Here is a 17,912-nt window from a genome sequence, read left to right on the forward strand (position 1 = left end):
GATACTTTGGGCAGTTCCCAGTTTTTTACTATTATAAATAATGTTGCTATAAACACCCACATACAAATCTGTGTGGGAGATATGCTTTCATTTCTCTTGGGTAAATACCTATAAGTGGAATCACTAGGTATGTTTAACATAATAGTTGTGGGTTTTTTTTTTTAATGTTTATTCATTTTTGAGAGAGAAAGGATGAATGGAGGCAGAGAGAGAGGGAGGCAGAGGATTTAAAGTGGTCTCTGCACTGACAGCAGTGAGCCCCTTGTGGGGCTCAAACTCACAAACTGTGAGATCATGACCTGAGCTGAAGTCAGACACTCAACCAACTGAGCCACCCAGGCACCCCGGTCATGTTTAACTTTAAAAGGCATTGCCCAAACATTTTTCTCTTTTGTATTCTTATCAGCAAGGCATAAGAGTTCCAGGTGCTCCATATTGTCAGTATTTGGGGTTTTTTTTTTTTTAAATGATTATTTATTTTAAGACCGAGGGAGAGACAGAGCATGAGCAGGGGAGGGGCAGAGAAAGGAGACACAGAATACGAAGCAGGCTCCAATCTCTGAGCTGTCAGCACAGAGCCCCACGCGGGGCTCAAACTCCCAAACAGTGAGATCATGACCTGAGGACACTTAACCGACTGAGTCACCCAGATGCCCCTACAGTGTTTTTAATTTTAGTCATTCTAGTGGGTCTGCAATGGTATCCCATTGTGTTTTTAATTCATATTTCCCTAATGACTAATGCTGTAGAGCATCTTTTCAAGTGCCTATTGGCCATTTCTTTTTCCTTGTGGAACATCTATTCAAATCTTTTGCCCATTTTTAAACTGGGTTTGTCTTAATTGTTGTGTTGTGAGAATTCTTCATATATTTTGGTCATAAGTCCTTTATTAGATATATATGTATTGAGAATATCTTCTCCCAGTCTGTGGCTTGCCTTTTCACGTTTTTTTTTTTAATTTTAATGTTTATTTATTATTGAGAGACAGAGAGACAGAGCATGAGCATGGGAGGGGCAGGCAGAGAGAAGAGGAGACACAAAATACAAAGCAGGCTCCAGGCTCCGAGCCGTCAGCACAGAGCCCAATGCGGGGCTCAAACTCACAAACCATGAGATCATGACCTGAGTTGAAGTCGGACGCATAACCAATTGAGCCACCCAGGTGCCCTGCCTTTTCATTTTCTTAATGGTGTCTTTTAAATAGCAGAGTTTTGTTTTTTTTTAATTTTGACGAAACCCAATTGAACAATTTTGATTTTCATGTTTTTATGTATTTTCTCCAAGAAATTTTTAGCTAATTCAAGGTCACGAAGATTTTCACCTACACTTTACTTTTCACGTCTGTATTTAGGTCTAGGATCCATTTTGTGTTATTTTTTATATACGATTAGAGGTAAAGGTCAAGACTCTTTTTTTCTGAATGAATGTTCAGTTATTCCAATCATTGAATTATCCTTGCCTCACTGTTAAAAATCAATTGACTATGTATGTGAGGGTCTATGAAGTCCCTATTAGGTTTCATGATCTATATATGACTATTCTTACACTAATACCACAGTGTCTCCAATATCACAGGTTTACATAAGGCTCAAGAATAATTTTTGGTGATTTAACTTAATAACAATCTTTTCCTATTACCATTAGGAAAATATTTCACAGATATCAAATGATATCTATGTCTAAATATTACACATATACAAACTGTGAATATTAGAATTATTTTCATACCAAAATACAAAATTTATCCATTTATTTCTAAAAACAGCAAAGGAGAATAAACTCTGATTTCATTTATATTATCCATACATTTCAAATGAACTTGCTCAGGGGAGCCTAGCTACCTTAGTCGGCAGAGTATGGTTCAGCATCATGAGTTGAAGCCCCACATTGGGGGTAGAGCTTACTTTTAATTAATTAATTAACAAATAAATAAATAAATAAATAAGCAAGCAACTATAAAAGCTAATCTTGGGGCGCCTGGGTGGCTCAGTTAAGCGTCCGACTTCAGCCAGGTCACGATCTCGCGGTCCGTGAGTTCGAGCCCCGCGTGGGACTCTTGGCTGATGGCTCAGAGCCTGGAGCCTGTTTCCGATTCTGTGTCTCCCTCTCTCTCTGCCCCTCCCCCGTTCATGCTGTCTCTCTCTGTCCCAAAAATAAATAAACGATGAAAAAAAAAATTAAAAAAAAAAAAAAAGCTAATCTTAAAAAAAAAAAAAAAGTGAGGGGTGCCTGGGTGGCTCAGTCAGTTAAGCGCCCAGCTTCGGCTCAGGTCATGATCTCACAGTTCATGTGTTCGAGCCCTGTGTCGGGCTCTGTGCTGACAGCTCAGAGCCTGGAGGCTGCTTCAGATTCTGTCTGTCTGTCTCTCTCTCTCTCTCTCTTTCTCTTTCCACCCCTCCCCCACTAGTACTCTGTCTTTAAAAAATAAATAAATTTTAAAAAAAATAATTAAAAAAAATGAACTTGCTCATTACCTATTCATACAGCATGGAAATTGCCCCAGGGGCTCCTAGAAATAAACCTAAAAGAATATCTCAACCCTTATGGTGTCCTTTGGTTTATATAGATTTCTTTCTAACTAATTCTAACACATATTTTAGGGAGAAAATTAATACTAATTACTTTCTAAGAATTTTGACTGCACCTAGAAATATAGTTCTTTTTTTAACTGATTTTTTAATGTTTATCTGTTTAGAGAAAGAGAGTGGGGGAGGGGCAGAGACAGGTAGGGAAAAGACAGAATCCCAAGCAAGCTCCATGCTGTCAGTGCAGAGCTCGCTGTGCGGCTTGAACTCACGAACTCTAAGATCATGACCCGAGCTGAAATCAAGAGCTGGATGCTCTGGGCGCCTGGGTGGCGCAGTCGGTTAAGCGTCCGACTTCAGCCAGGTCACGATCTCGCAGTCCGAGAGTTCGAGCCCCGCGTCGGGCTCTGGGCTGATGGCTCAGAGCCTGGAGCCTGTTTCCTATTCTGTGGCTCCCTCTCTCTCTGCCCCTCCCCCGTTCATGCTCTGTCTCTCTCTGTCCCAAAAATAAATAAACGTTGAAAAAAAAAAATTAAAAAAAAAAAAAAAAAAAGAGCTGGATGCTTAACTTACTGAGCAACCTAGGTGCCCCTAAAAATACTGTTTTTAAATCTACAAACCAGCTTTATAAACAATCATGTGTACAAGACTGACCAATATTACCAGCATCTGTGACCATCTTTATCATAAAAATTATTTAACAACTGCAGATTTATAGCTGATACTAGAAAGAAAACATACTAACCCTAAAGAGGCAGTCCTTTCTAATTTTCACATTTAAAGAAACTTCAAATCTAGTGATGTCATGAGAGTTCTAAAAATAATACAGAATTATTATGTCCATGGTTGTTCTCTAATGAGATTTCAAATTGCAGTAAAGTGGGCCAATTTTAGTTTGCTCAAAATCAACACATGATTAGATTTTTTAAAAACTGTAAACATGGAGCCCTGAAAGTATTCAAAATTTCTAATAGAACAAAGAACTAGAAAAAGAATTAAGAGCTTCCAGAGAATCAAAATTAAAATTTACTGTATTAAAAAAATTTTGTGATCTGTGTCCTACTTAACCAGAGAATGTCTCTGAAATTAACTAGGTCTAGTTACGCTTGAAGGTTAGGAGTAAAATAATTAGTATGCAATCATTAACTTACATGTCACCTATTATAGTAGTAACAAAAAGAATAGCAGTAGCAATTCAAACTCTGAGGCTTAAGAAACAATAATATAAAAACAGTGAAAACCCTAACATGGAACTATTTTCTATTGCAAAGTAAAAAGGCATAGGGGATTCTATTCAAAATTACTTTTTGTCTACACTTCCCAGAAAGAAACAAAATCACAAGCCGCCTTTCACTGAATCTTTCACATCTTCCACAGGCACAAATTATTTGAAAATGCCTTTGAGCTTTTAAACTTCACTCATGTCTATATAAAATTCTTTGGTAAGACACCCCTATTTATTTCCAGTTTTCATAAACACTTGCTGCAGAAAAACAAAATCAGTTTACCACAGAGTAAACTGCGTGCTTAAAGCTCACTAAATTCCTATGGAGAGTATCCATCCTCAATGCTGTCTTTCAAAATAGCAATAGTAAAACTTTATAGTAGAGTATATGTGAAGCATTAACAACATAAGCTTTCAGCTAAATTTCTTTCAATCTCTCCCTCTACCTTCTCTGTCCGGCTGGTAACACTGCTTATTAATCTTCCAATTCACAGATGACTAGAACATTTTTTTCACTGAGAAAAATGAAGGAGAAAGAATAATAAACTCACTTACCCTTCCTTAGACATTCTCAAAGATCTACTTCCTCTGGATGAGAATACAGGATCAACAAACAAGCTTCAATGATCTTTTGAGAACTGTAGCTCATTTGTTAAAGCACAGAGAACTCTGGCCCTGAGAGGCCCAACAAATTCGGGCACAATGCCGAACCCTAACCAGGCAATATCTCAGCGACCAATAGCCTCAGCTTTAAATACTTGAAAACCTAAGAATAATAGGAAAAAATTGGAGGGCAGAAAAAATAACTAATAGTCTGAATCGTTTAAGACTGGCCAGGTTAGGAAAATGACAAGTTCCCCTAAGAGACAGGAATCATTAGAGGCAAACACACAGAAAAAGCAAATTTACCCCCTAATGAGGCCTGCCAATAGTAAGCAAACAATGAGTTTCACAGAATGGAGTGGCCTTAGTCAGTTCAAATCATTTTTAGTTTTCTCTGGGAGAAAAAAAAAAAAAATCAATAGGATAAATAATACTATGTCTTAATTCTCAATTTAGTTATTTCCTCCCTTAGAAAATGAACAATGTGAACTACAGAGGAAGTATTTATATGCCAATCATATTACAGAAGGAATATAAAGTATTTCCACTGAGGTCTTTTTTTCCTGATCATTAACCGCTTTTAAGGAAAACATCTGTGTTCACAAATATTTTACTCAATCACCTGAAAATTTCAGCTCATGTGGAAAGAAATTTACAGATCTTTGTCATATGGGGGATAAATTCAGAACATTCTAGAGGTTAATTACAAATTTCAGAGCAAAGCGAAGTTTAAAAGACAAACATCTGCAAATTTCCTCCCTCCTGACCAAATATAATGCATAGGGATTATGCAACAAGGGGAGAAATAAACAAGTGTGTGAAAGTCTAAGAAAACTGAGATGTCAAGTAAATCCTTCTACTGGTGATTCAAATTAAAAATAAAATATACATACCTTCAAGAAATACTACATGAATTAAAACTTTAAAAAAATTATCTCTTTAAATATTACCTAAATATCTTACGATAAAGGTTTCTATTAGTCATTAAAATGTTTAGTCACCAGTAACTAAAAGCACTAACACTGTATGTTAAGTATACTTGAATAAATTTTTTAATAAAAGCACTATTAAATACTATAAATTCAAACTAAAATTGTTTTCAGTTTATTTAGAAAAGCAGTATGGTGTAACGGAAGAAGAATGAGCACTGGAGCAACTAGGTTTAAATTCTAGTTTCTCCACTTTCCTGCTCTGGAACCTTGAGTAAGTTATATATGCTAAGCCTCAGATTCTTTATCTATAAAAGACAGGTAACATCTGGTAGGGTTATCGTCATTTGTAAGCACTCAAAAAACTTCGAGTGTTGGGGTACAGTAAAGCAACTGGGTAGCTTGTCAAGCATTATCTCACCAAATATCTCTTGAGAAGTATTTTTTTAATCCAATTTTCAAATTGTACATGAATATAAAGAACTTTCACTGACCATCCTCAAACCAAATTCCATAAATACAGGAACACAAACTGAATATGGAAAAATGATCTAATCCTTAAGACTGCCAATTTCCCCTGGCTTCCCTGGATTTTCAGTTTGTGGCATCACAGCTCAGTGTGGTGGAAATAAATGTAATTACTAAGTTTAAGCCTTTACTACTTGCAGAGAAAGGGAAAACAAAAATTCTCACTTGGACAAAGGGTATACACACTTACATGTGCTTCCTGTGCAAATGATACTGCACTGTTTGAAGATGATTAGCTCTTTCAAACTTCATATGGATAGTCAAGAAATATTATTGAATCTCTATGTGCCTGGTACCCATAATACAAAGATAAACATGGCAGCCCTTGATTTTAAGGAGTTCAAAGTCTAACTGGGAGGAGACCCACTCACAAAGCTTAAAAGCAGTGTGTAACTATAGTGTTAGAGATATGCACAACAGAGATGCATCTATAGTCTTGCCTGAGTCTTTCTGAAAAGACAAAATGCCCAAGTTATTGTTTTTTAAACAGATATTGTGCTAAGCACTTTATATTATCTCATTTAATCTCAAATAACTCTGAGGTATATATTATTCCAATTTCACAGATGACAAAACAAGACTATAGAAGTTAAATACTGTGGGGGCGCCTGGGGGGGCTCAGTCGGTTGAGCGTCTGACTTCGGCTCAGGTCAGGATCTCGCAGTCCGTGAGTTCGAGCCCTGTGTCGGTCGGGCTCTGTGCTGACAGCTCAGAGCCTGAACCCTGCTTCAGATTCTGCGTCTCCCTCTCTCTCTGCCCCTCCCCGTTCATGCTCTCTCGGTCTCAAAAATAAATAAACATTAAAAAAAAAAAAAAAAGATGGCACAAAAACAGACACATAGACCAATGGAATAGAATAGAAACCCCAGAACTAGACCCACAAACGTATGGCCAACTCATCTTTGACAAAGCAGGAAAGAACATCCAATGGAAAAAAGACAGCCTCTTTAACAAATGGTGCTGGGAGAACTGGACAGCAACATGCAGAAGGTTGAAACTAGACCACTTTCTCACACCATTCACAAAAATAAACTCAAAATGGATAAAGGACCTAAATGTGAGACAGGAAACCATCAAAACCTTAGAGGAGAAAGCAGGAAAAGACCTCTCTGACCTCAGCCGTAGCAATCTCTTACTCGACACATCCCCAAAGGCAAGGGAATTAAAAGCAAAAGTGAATTACTGGGACCTTATGAAGATAAAAAGCTTCTGCACAGCAAAGGAAACAACCAACAAAACTAAAAGGCAACCAACGGAATGGGAAAAGATATTTGCAAATGACATATCGGACAAAGGGCTAGTATCCAAAATCTATAAAGAGCTCACCAAACTCCACACCCGAAAAACAAATAACCCAGTGAAGAAATGGGCAGAAAACATGAATAGACACTTCTCTAAAGAAGACATCCGGATGGCCAACAGACACATGAAAAGATGTTCAGCGTCGCTCCTTATCAGGGAAATACAAATCAAAACCACACTCAGGTATCACCTCACGCCAGTCAGAGTGGCCAAAATGAACAAATCAGGAGACTATAGATGCTGGAGAGGATGTGGAGAAACGGGAACCCTCTTGCACTGTTGGTGGGAATGCAAATTGGTGCAGCCGCTCTGGAAAGCAGTGTGGAGGTTCCTCAGAAAATTAAAAATAGACCTACCCTATGACCCAGCAATAGCACTGCTAGGAATTTATCCAAGGGATACAGGAGCACTGATGCATAGGGCCACTTGTACCCCAATGTTCATAGCAGCACTCTCAACAATATCCAAATTATGGAAAGAGCCTAAATGTCCATCAACTGATGAATGGATAAAGAAATTGTGGTTTATATACACAATGGAATATTACATGGCAATGAGAAAAAATGAAATATGGCCTTTTGTAGCAACGTGGATGGAACTGGAGAGTGTGATGCTAAGTGAAATAAGCCATACAGAGAAAGACAGATACCATATGGTCTCACTCTTATGTGGATCCTGAGAAACTTAACAGGAACCCATGGGGGAGGGGAAGGAGAAAAAAAAAAAAAAGAGGTTAGAAAGGGAGAGAGCCAAAGCATAAGAGACTGTTAAAAACTGAGAACAAACTGAGGGTTGATGGGGGGTGGGAGGGAGGAGAGGGTGGGTGATGGGTATTGAGGAGGGCACCTTTTGGGATGAGCACTGGGTGTTGTATGGAAACCAATTTGTCAATAAATTTCAGAAAAAAAAAATAAAAAAAAAAAATAAAAAAAAAAATAAAATAAAAAAAAAAAAATAAAAATTACTTTTTTTCAAAACAAAAAAAAACAAAAAAAAAAAAAGAAGTTAAATACTGCGATTCTAAAGAAATTAAAAGGAATAATGCAAAATGCTAACCTAAGGTCCAGCCTCTTAATCACCATGATAAAAGGATTAGATTAGCAGGTGTTAATCAGGCTAAAAGAGTAAGTGGAGAACATTTCAAAAGAAGAGGAACTAAGAATGAAAAGCAACTTAACAGACATTAGGATGTGTAGAAAAAAAAACAACAACCCTAGACTCAACTCAGAATTAATGGAATAAAGTTTGAGGCAGGGAACTGCTCAAAAGGAAAGTGAAAAGAAAAGAGTCAGTCTTACAGGACCTCAAATGTTATGTTAAGGGGCTTAGAATTTATCCCATTGCACAGAGGATGTGATGCCACTGAAGGTTTTAAGCAGAGTGATAATTTGATTTTAAAAATAGATTTTCAGCTATGAAAAAAGATTGAAATCTTGCTGTATGCAACGACATGGAGCTAGACAGTATAGTGTATAGAGAGTATAGAGCTAGAGAGTATAATGCTAAGCAAAGTAAGCAACTATTAGAAAGACAAATACCGTATGACTGCACTCATATGTGGAATTTAGGAAACAAACAAAACAACCAAAAAAAAAAAATGGATTTGAAGAGAACAAGGCAAAGAGATCTATTGGGGTTACTGTAGTAATCCAGGACAATGAGGACCAGAGCCTGGACTAGTATTATCAGGAATGAAAAGGCCAGAATCTATAAATGACTAGGTTCATATTAAAGCACACATATGCAGGGGCACCTGGGTGGCTCAGTCAGTTTAAGCGTCTGACTTTGGCTCAGGTCATGATCCCATGGTTTGTGAGTTTGAGCCCTGAGTCAGGCTCTGTCCTGACAGCTCAGAGCCTGGAGCCTGCTTCAGATTCTGTGTCTCCCCCTCTCTCTGCCCCTCCCATGCTTGTGCTCTGTCTCTCTCTCTCTCTCTCTGTCTCTCAATAATGAATAAATGTTAAAAAAAAAAAATTTAATGCACATATATGCATGTATTCTAAATGTATTGAAAAGGGACTACAAAGATGATCTCCAAACTACTAATGGTGTTCACCTATGAGAAAGAGGTGTGAGGATGAAAGGGAAAGTGAAGGGGAACTTTCATATTCATATTCCACTCTGCATTTCTGTACTCCTGAATATTGTACAATAAGAATTTATTTGTGCTGACAGCACAGAGACTGGAGCCTGCTTTGGATACTGTTTCTCTCTCTGCCCTCCCCCACTTCCACTCTTTCTCTCTCTCAAAAATAAACAAACATTAAAAAAAAAAAAAAAGGAATTTACTTAGGGGCATCTGGGTTGCCAAGTAGGTTAAGTGTCTGACTTTGGTTCAAGTCATGATCTCACGGTTCATGAGTTCGAGCCCCCCACTGGGCTCTGAGCTGACAGCTCAGAGCCTACTTGGATCCTCTGTCTCCCTCTCTCTCTCTGCCCCTCCCCTGTGCTCTCTCTCTCCTCAAAAATAAACAAACATTAAAAACAAAAAAGAATTTACTTGTCTATCACCTAAATAATTTTAAACACTGTTAAAAAAAATAATTAAGAGATTAAAATTTGGGGGGCACTTGGGTGGCTCAGTCAGTTAAGCATCCGACTTCAGCTCAGGTCATGATCTCACGGTTTGTGGGTTCAAGCCCGCGTTGGGCTCTGTGTTGACAGCTCAGAGCCTGGAGCCTGCTTCAGATTCTGTGTCTCCCTCTTTCTCTGCCCCTCCCTCTCTGGCACTCTCTCTTTCTCTCTCTTTCAAAAATAAAAGTTTAAAAATAAATAAGTAAGTAAGTAAGTAAGTAAGTAAATAAATAAATAAATAAATAAATAAATAGTTTAAAATTTGGGATTATTGTGTTTAACATCTGAAATAATTTAATTTCTGAATGGATGTATTAACAATTAAAATTTTCTTTTTTTTTTATTTTAGAGAGAGAGTGAGAGCACAAGTAGGGAAAGGGGGGGGGGCCTGGGGGAGAAGGATGGGGGGGAAGAGAGAGAGAATCCCAAATAGGCTCCACACTCAGTACAGAGCCAGACATGGGGCTCTATCCCACAACCCAGGATCATGACATAAACCAATATCAACAGTTGGATGCTCATCCAACTGGGCCACCCAGGTGCCCCTAAACTTCTCTTTTAAAAAGCCTTGAGGGGCGCCTGGGTGGCTCAGTCAGTTAAGCATCTGACTTTGGCTCAGGTCATGATCTTGCAGTTGGTGAGTTCAAGCCCTGCATCAGGCTCTGTGCTGACAGCTTGAAGCCTGTTTCGGATTCTCTCTCTCTCTCTGCCTCTCTCAAAAATAAATAAACATTAAAATTTTTTAATAAAAATAAACAAAAAGCCTTGAAAGGAAGTGGCTGGAAATAGAGCCAGAAATGTACTTCCGGTCTTTTGATTCTTAAACCAAGGTTCTTTAAGGCTTAAATGTTTACTGTAGAACTAGAAAATATAAAAAGTAACATAGCATACTTGATACAAGATTCCAAAATGAAACTATGAAACTATCAAAAATTATAAAAACCAGAATTTCAAATGTGATAGATTCAGGTCATACCTAACTAAAAAGAGAATTAGTGAACGGACAGGTAGGTCAGGAAAAACCTTCCAGAATGTAACACAGAGAGAAAAAAGGATAGAAAATACAGGAGAAAGAAAGAGAAGAGAGGACACAGTGCTAAAGTCTAACATGTTTATCAGAGTTCAGAAGAGGATAGAGAGTAGAGTAGGGACAATATATGAAAAGATAATGACTGAGAATTTAGAAAACCAATTAAAGACAAGCATAGAATCAAGAATTCCAACGAATCCCAAGCAAGGTAAAGAAAATACATCCAGGGGGTCTGGGTGGCTCAGTCAGTTGAAGCGTCCAACTTCAGCTCAGGTCATGATCTCACGGTTAGTGAGTTCGAGCCCCGCATCGGGCTCTGTGCTGACAGCTCAGAGCCTGGAGCCTGTTTCAGATTCTGTGTCTCCCTCTCTCTCTGCCCCTCCCCCACTCACGCTCTGTCTCTCTCTCTGTCAAAAATAAATAAATATTAAAAAAAAAAAGAAAGAAAATATATCCAAAGTTATTGAGGAGGAATATATATGAGACTGACACTTCTGGTATGCCTTTTGTGTAATTTTAACTTTAAAAGCTCAGTACTAGTATATTGAATAACATATGATGTTATGAAACAGGATGTATTATGTAACGTTATATATTATATTAAATGATAAATAATACAATTAAATCAGTAAGAATGGAAAGAAGAAAAAAATACAAGTAAAAAGTAAACAAATGAACCTAATTTCACTGCATACAACTACCCTAACCATAGTGTATAGAAAAAGAGCAAAAAAGAACTAATCCAAATAACTTTAAAAAAACAGGCATCTGATTACATACTATTAGTCACTGGCAGGGTAGAGTAAGAAAGCAAAAGTAATGCAACAAATTCTGAACTTTTTATTTTTTTTTATTTATTTAAAACATTTTTTTTAAGTTTATTTATTTGAGACAGTGTGAGAGAGAGCAAGCAGGAGGGGTAGAGAGAGAGGGAGACAGAGCAAGTCACAAGCAGGCTCCACACTGACGGTGCAGAGCCTGATGTGGGGCTCAAACTCACAAACTGTGAGCTGAAATCAAGAGTCAGACACTTAACTAAGCCACCCAGGTGCCCCAAATTCTGAACTTTTTAAAAGTTTGTTTGTTATGGTATAAGCAAATCAATTATGAAACTATTCTAGATGTATTATTAGAATGAGCAAATGAGTAAAGATGTTGATGTTGTGAAGATTCAGGGTTCTCTTTACAGAACAACAGATATTTTCATGAAATCAAAGTAAACAAGGGGGCACCTGGGTGGCTCAGTCAGTAGAGTGTCTAACTCCTGATCGCACGGTTGCAGGCCCAAGCCCTCTGCTGGGTGTAGAGATTACTTAAAACTAAAATTAAAAAAAAAAAAAAAGAAAGAACCTTATTGGGAAAAACTGGAATTAGAATAGTGCAAACTCATGATTTCAAAAATATATGTAAGAATGTGTGTACTCAGTGAAAATAATTTTGACAAATAAAGGTAGACATCTCTAGAATACTCCACCCAAAACAAGCAGAACATGCTTTCTTGTCAATTACATATAGAAGATTATATAAGAATGAGGTACAAATCAATAGCAAAAAGTTTGTGGGACATTCACAAATACGTGGAAATTCAACAACACATTCCTGAATAACTGATGTGTCAAAAAGAAATCATAAGAGAACATAGAAAATACTTCAGAGATCACTCAAAAACACACAACATATCAAAATTTAGGGGATGTAGGGGCGCCTGGGTGGCGCAGTCGGTTAAGCGTCCGACTTCAGCCAGGTCACAATCTCGCGGTCCGGGAGTTCGAGCCCCGCGTCGGGCTCTGGGCTGATGGCTCAGAGCCTGGAGCCTGTTTCCGATTCTGTGACTCCCTCTCTCTCTGCCCCTCCCCCGTTCATGCTCTGTCTCTCTCTGTCCCAAAAATAAATAAACGTTGAAAAAAAAAAAAAAATTTAAAAAAAAAAAAAAAAAAATTTAGGGGATGTAGTGAAAGCTGTACTAAGAGGTAAATTTATAGCTTTACAACGCATTTATTAAAAGAGAAAACATTTCAAAGCAATGACCCAAGCTTCTACCTTAAGAAATTCAAAAAGGAAGAGCAAATTATACTCAAAAAACAAGCAGAAGGAAGGAAATGATAAAGATCAGAGCAGAAATAAAACAAAACAGAAAAACACTGGAGAAAAGTAAATGAAACCAAAGGTTGGTTTCAACAATATAACAACATTTAGCTAGAATGAAGAAAAAAAGAATCAAATTACTAAAGTCATAAATGAAAGCAGACACATTACTACTGACCTTAAAGAAATAAAAACAAATAGAAGAGAATACTATAAACAATTGTATGCCCACATAATAGGTAAAAGAGATGAAATGGACAAATACCTAGAAACACACAAACTACCAACACTGACTCAAGAAGAAATAGAAAATCTGAACAAACCAATAATAAGTAAAGAAATTAAGTCAGTAATAAAAAAAAAAAATCTTCCAACAGCACAGGCAACCTCAGTCCTGGGCTAAAACAGTGTACAGACACAAGTAGCCCTGGCTACTTAAGATAGATGGAAGCCTTTTGTATTTAAGCAAGTTGGAGGGGAGGGGTGACAGACGAAGTATGAGAGAAGAAGGAGATGTGAACATTAAGTTATGCACATTGTCCTGATGCTGAATATGGATGCTGGTATACCCAAATATTGACATAGTTCTTGTGTTTTTCAATTTAAGAAAGAGAATTTCCAAAATCTTTTTTGGTTGTATAAACTGGTTACATCCATGACCTTGTATGTATTTCATAAAGTGAATATCAATAAATACTGTTTAAAGTAAAAATAAAAAATCGTCCAACAAAGCTGAAAATTTATAGCTTCCCTGGTGAACTCTATCAAATGTTCAAATAAAAATTAACACCCATCTTTCTCAAATTTTTCCATCAGAGTTGAGCCAGTAGTACATCTCAATACCTAAGCCAGGAAAAAGAAAATATAGAACAACATCCCTATGTAGATAAAAAAAAAAAAAAAAATCCTCAACAAAATACCAGCAAACCAAATCCAACAAAGTACAAAAACCACATGATCATTTCAATAGACACAAAAAAGCATGTGACAAAATCCAACACCCTTTCATGATAAATACATTCAACAAACTAGAACTAGAAAGGAATTTCAAACTAGGAATAAAAAGGAACTTTCATAACCTGATTAAAGGACAGCTATGATAAACCTGCAGCTAACATCATACTAAATGATGAGAGATTGCAAGATTTCTTCCTAAGGTGAGGCAAAAGAAAAGGGATGTTTACTCTTACTAGTCCTATACAGCACTGTACTGGACATGATAGCCAAAATTAGGCAAGAAAAAAGGCCTCCAAATTGGAAAAGAAGTAAATCTATCCTTATCTGCAGATGACATGATCTTATATGTAGAATCACTAAAAAATCCACAAAACAAACAAACTGTTAGAGCTAATGGCTATTTTGTTTTTATGCCATCCATATATCCTCGGTAGTGAAGAATCAGTCTTTTGCCCATTTCCTCATTGGGTTGAATTTTTAAGTTCTTTATATATTCTGGAAAGAAATCTTTAACAGATGCGTGATTTACAAATATTTTCTCAGTCCGTAGCAGCCTTATACTTAATAGCTAAAAACCAAAAAGCTCTAAGGTCCATAAACAGAAAATAGATGAACAAACTGTTGTATACTGATAACAATGGAAGGCAACATAATAATAAAAAAGAACAAATTACTGATACACACAAAAATATAGATGAATCTATCTCTCAAACATTACTTTGAATAAAAGAAGTCATACACAAGAGTCCTTGAAGGTGAAATATGCTATCTAAATATGAGTAACATGTCTTCAAACGGAGTTTCTTTCTATGGATTTCATTAAATCAAAGATCTGCTATCTCTTATTCTCTCTCTTCCTTGCCACTGCCACCACCACTTTTCTATTTTACTTTTAGGTAGGTTTTTGGAAGAAGCATAAAGGGAACGGAAGCAGAGAAACAAACTGAGAATGTTTTAGGATCCAGTATCTTTTTTTGAACAATAAAGTTTAGAGAATCTGTATTCCATAAAGTAGGATCACCACACATTACGAAGAGAACTTAGAAGAGACCAGGAATACCTATGATGTAAAAAAAAAAAAAAGGTAGGTCACTGAAATTTTTTAAACTTTTCACGCTGAGATAATTCTAGATTCATATGCAGTAGCAAGAAATAACACGGAAAGATTCCTCTATATCGTTCACCTAGTTTCCACCAAGGAGAAGATCCTGCATAAATACAGTACAATATCACAACCAGGGAACTGATATCGATACAATTCACCAACTTTATCCAGATTTCACCAGCTTTACATGCATTCATGTGTATGTAGCTTCATGTAATCATCACTGAAGTCAAGACACAAAACAGTTCCAATCATAAGGATTCCCTGTGTTATTTTTTTACAGCTATGCTCACCTCCCTTCACTTACCCCAATCCCTAACCCCTTGCAACACTACTGTTCTTAATCTCCATAATTTTGTCATTTCACGAATGTTATAGAGATGGAATCATGTACTAGGCAAACTTTTGAGATTGGCTTTATTAACTCAGCATAATTTTCTTGATACAACAAAGTTGTGTGTATTGATAGTTCATTCTTTTTTATTGTTGAATAGGATTCTTCAGAGCTAATATTTTAGGCAAAAAAATAGGGTGAAAAAAAACCCTTCCCAGACCCTGAATCCTTATCTGCCATTCCCTAGGAATATGAAACACTATTCAAAGCATTAGAATGATATACTAACAAAAAAAGTTTAACACAGTTCTGATAACTCGACCTCACTCTTCTTATTCTGACAAGATATATGCCATCTGTATATTACTTAAGGAACACAGCTGCTTGACATTTCTGAGGACCTATCTCTTCCATGTGATTTTCAATTCATAAGATGGCTACTGAAATCTTATCAACTTGTCCATTTGACTATTAAAACCCATACTAAAATGACAGGTTAATTCAGCTTAATCAACGATACAACTAAAAAGCTGAATGACATTCATGTGATATCTACTAAGTGGTTAAGTGAGAAAGAAATTAAAATTTATCAACATGGCAGGCGCTCTCTCTGTATAAAACCTGATACTTGTTTTTAACTTGCAGTTAAAAAAAAATCATAAACACTTCTAATTCTACCAGTGTGCCAAGCTACAAATACTACAAAATAATTTTATATAGGTACACAAATACCTTTTTACTCCTTAAACATATATAATAATTTAACTCTGAGTAGAGAAGAAATTAGAGAGGTTTAAATAAGCACTGGAATGGCTTTGGAGGCCTAAATTTCAACTTAAAAAATCATTTTGGAAAAATATAAAGAACTTAAAGACAAAGTGATTACAATGTCTTTTAAAATAAGGCAAAAGACTGCTTAACCAAAAATTCACAGGCCCAATTGTTTATCAGACCTCAGTTCAACATGATAAAACCACTGCTGAATTCATAAGCTGTATTCATAAAGAACCAACTTACTTACAGAAATTCTTCTGTACTATAATCATCAAAATTTAAAAGGAAAGAAACAAATACCTGATTTCAGCACCCTGGGCACAGTCAACGTCGAGAGAAGATGCAAAATCTAATTGTTCCATTCTTGGATTTGATAGATACAAATTGTGATCTATACTGATCACTATCAGATTCTCAGTGTTAAACAAGAACTACCTAAGAGGTAGTTGTCTAACTTGCCTCCTTCAAGCCACTGTAACATCTGAGCAACTCAGCCTACCTTCTGACCATATAGCAAAACTATTCCAATGAAGGGTTTGGCTTGATAATTATCTTCAGCCTAGAAGACTCAATAACCATAATAAGGAAATGAAAGACGTACAATAGTCATACATTCTGAAGGCCAGTTTCTTAAAAATGACTCATGACCATCATTTTTAAGACTAATGTTAGCAAGAAAAAAGCCCGAAGTTAGATGTCTATTTACTTAACTAAAAATATTTAGCTTCTTCTAAAAAGGGAATTCTGAAGCATCACATACAGTGTATAGTTTATGATAAATAATCATCAGAGTCTACCTAATTCAACCAGTGATAAATTACCAACTCCAATAAATGTCTTTAATAAAAAGCCCTAGAAACAGAATATTCTACAAACTTATTTAACTAGAAAACTAAAATAAATTCCTTTTAAATGATTTCCATTAAAAATGTTTAATTAACAAAAACAAATACTTGCAAAAATTCAAGAACCCAAATTCTACATTAAAAGGAAAATCTGCAATATACGACAATTTGGATAAACCTTGATAACACTACGCTAACTGAAATAAGTCTGTCATGAAAAGACATAATGTATGATTGTACTTATATGAATACTTGGAGTTATCAAAATTATAAAGACAGACAGTATAATGGTGATTGCCAGGGGCTGGAGAAGGAAAGGGGAGTTACTGTTTAATAAGTATAGTATCAATTTTACAAAATGAAGTTAGAGGGATGGATACTGGTGATGGCTGCACAACAGTATGAATGTACTTAAAACCACCAAACCATATGCTTAAAACAGTGAAGACGTAAACTATATGATGTGTACACTTTACCACAATAAAAAGGAAAAAAAATGTTTTAAGTGATCTAAAAATTCAAATCCTTGAAGATGTTTTTCTCCTGTTTCTATTATTTCAGATTGTACTCGACTATATGAAGACTATAGGGTGCAGAGCCAATCTACAATCTTACAGGAAATATCATTCTAAATGAGTCAGAAGCACTCAGGCTATATATGACATACTACATACAATTAGGACATGTGATGTTTACTCGATGATCTCTCTTCATTGCACAATTCTAGCCCCTGTTTCTACTGACAAACATGTTACATCATAACCAAATGTATGCAGCATAAACACTAAGCAAATAACTGAACAAGTATAAAACACCTGTATATTTCCTCTTTGCTCCAACCTAGAAACAAATGAGTAATTATGAGTTGTTGTCGGTTCCTGGAGTTCCCATACAACTTTTTAGCACTACCAGTACACCAGCATTTCTTTCTACTTATACCTTTTACCCAAGATGGGAAGCCAGATAGTTCTAGTAGGGACCAGGACTTTGTATCTTATTAATTTATGGAAAATGTAAACTTCTAATTTCTGTCTAAAAACAAATGATTTCTAAACGCAGTACTTAACTTCTACGTATTTTGGCTACTGAAGGTTTA

General features: G+C 36.3%; 1 protein-coding gene across 6 annotated transcripts in view; it reads right to left on the reverse strand.

The window, feature by feature from the left end:
• NT5C2 (5'-nucleotidase, cytosolic II) overlaps positions 1-17,912 on the reverse strand; it is a 106,833-nt gene that overhangs the window by 57,192 nt on the left and 31,729 nt on the right. The window lies entirely within an intron of this gene.

This window comes from Prionailurus viverrinus, chromosome D2 (assembly GCF_022837055.1).
Source record: "Prionailurus viverrinus isolate Anna chromosome D2, UM_Priviv_1.0, whole genome shotgun sequence".
Lineage (NCBI taxonomy): Eukaryota > Metazoa > Chordata > Mammalia > Carnivora > Felidae > Prionailurus > Prionailurus viverrinus.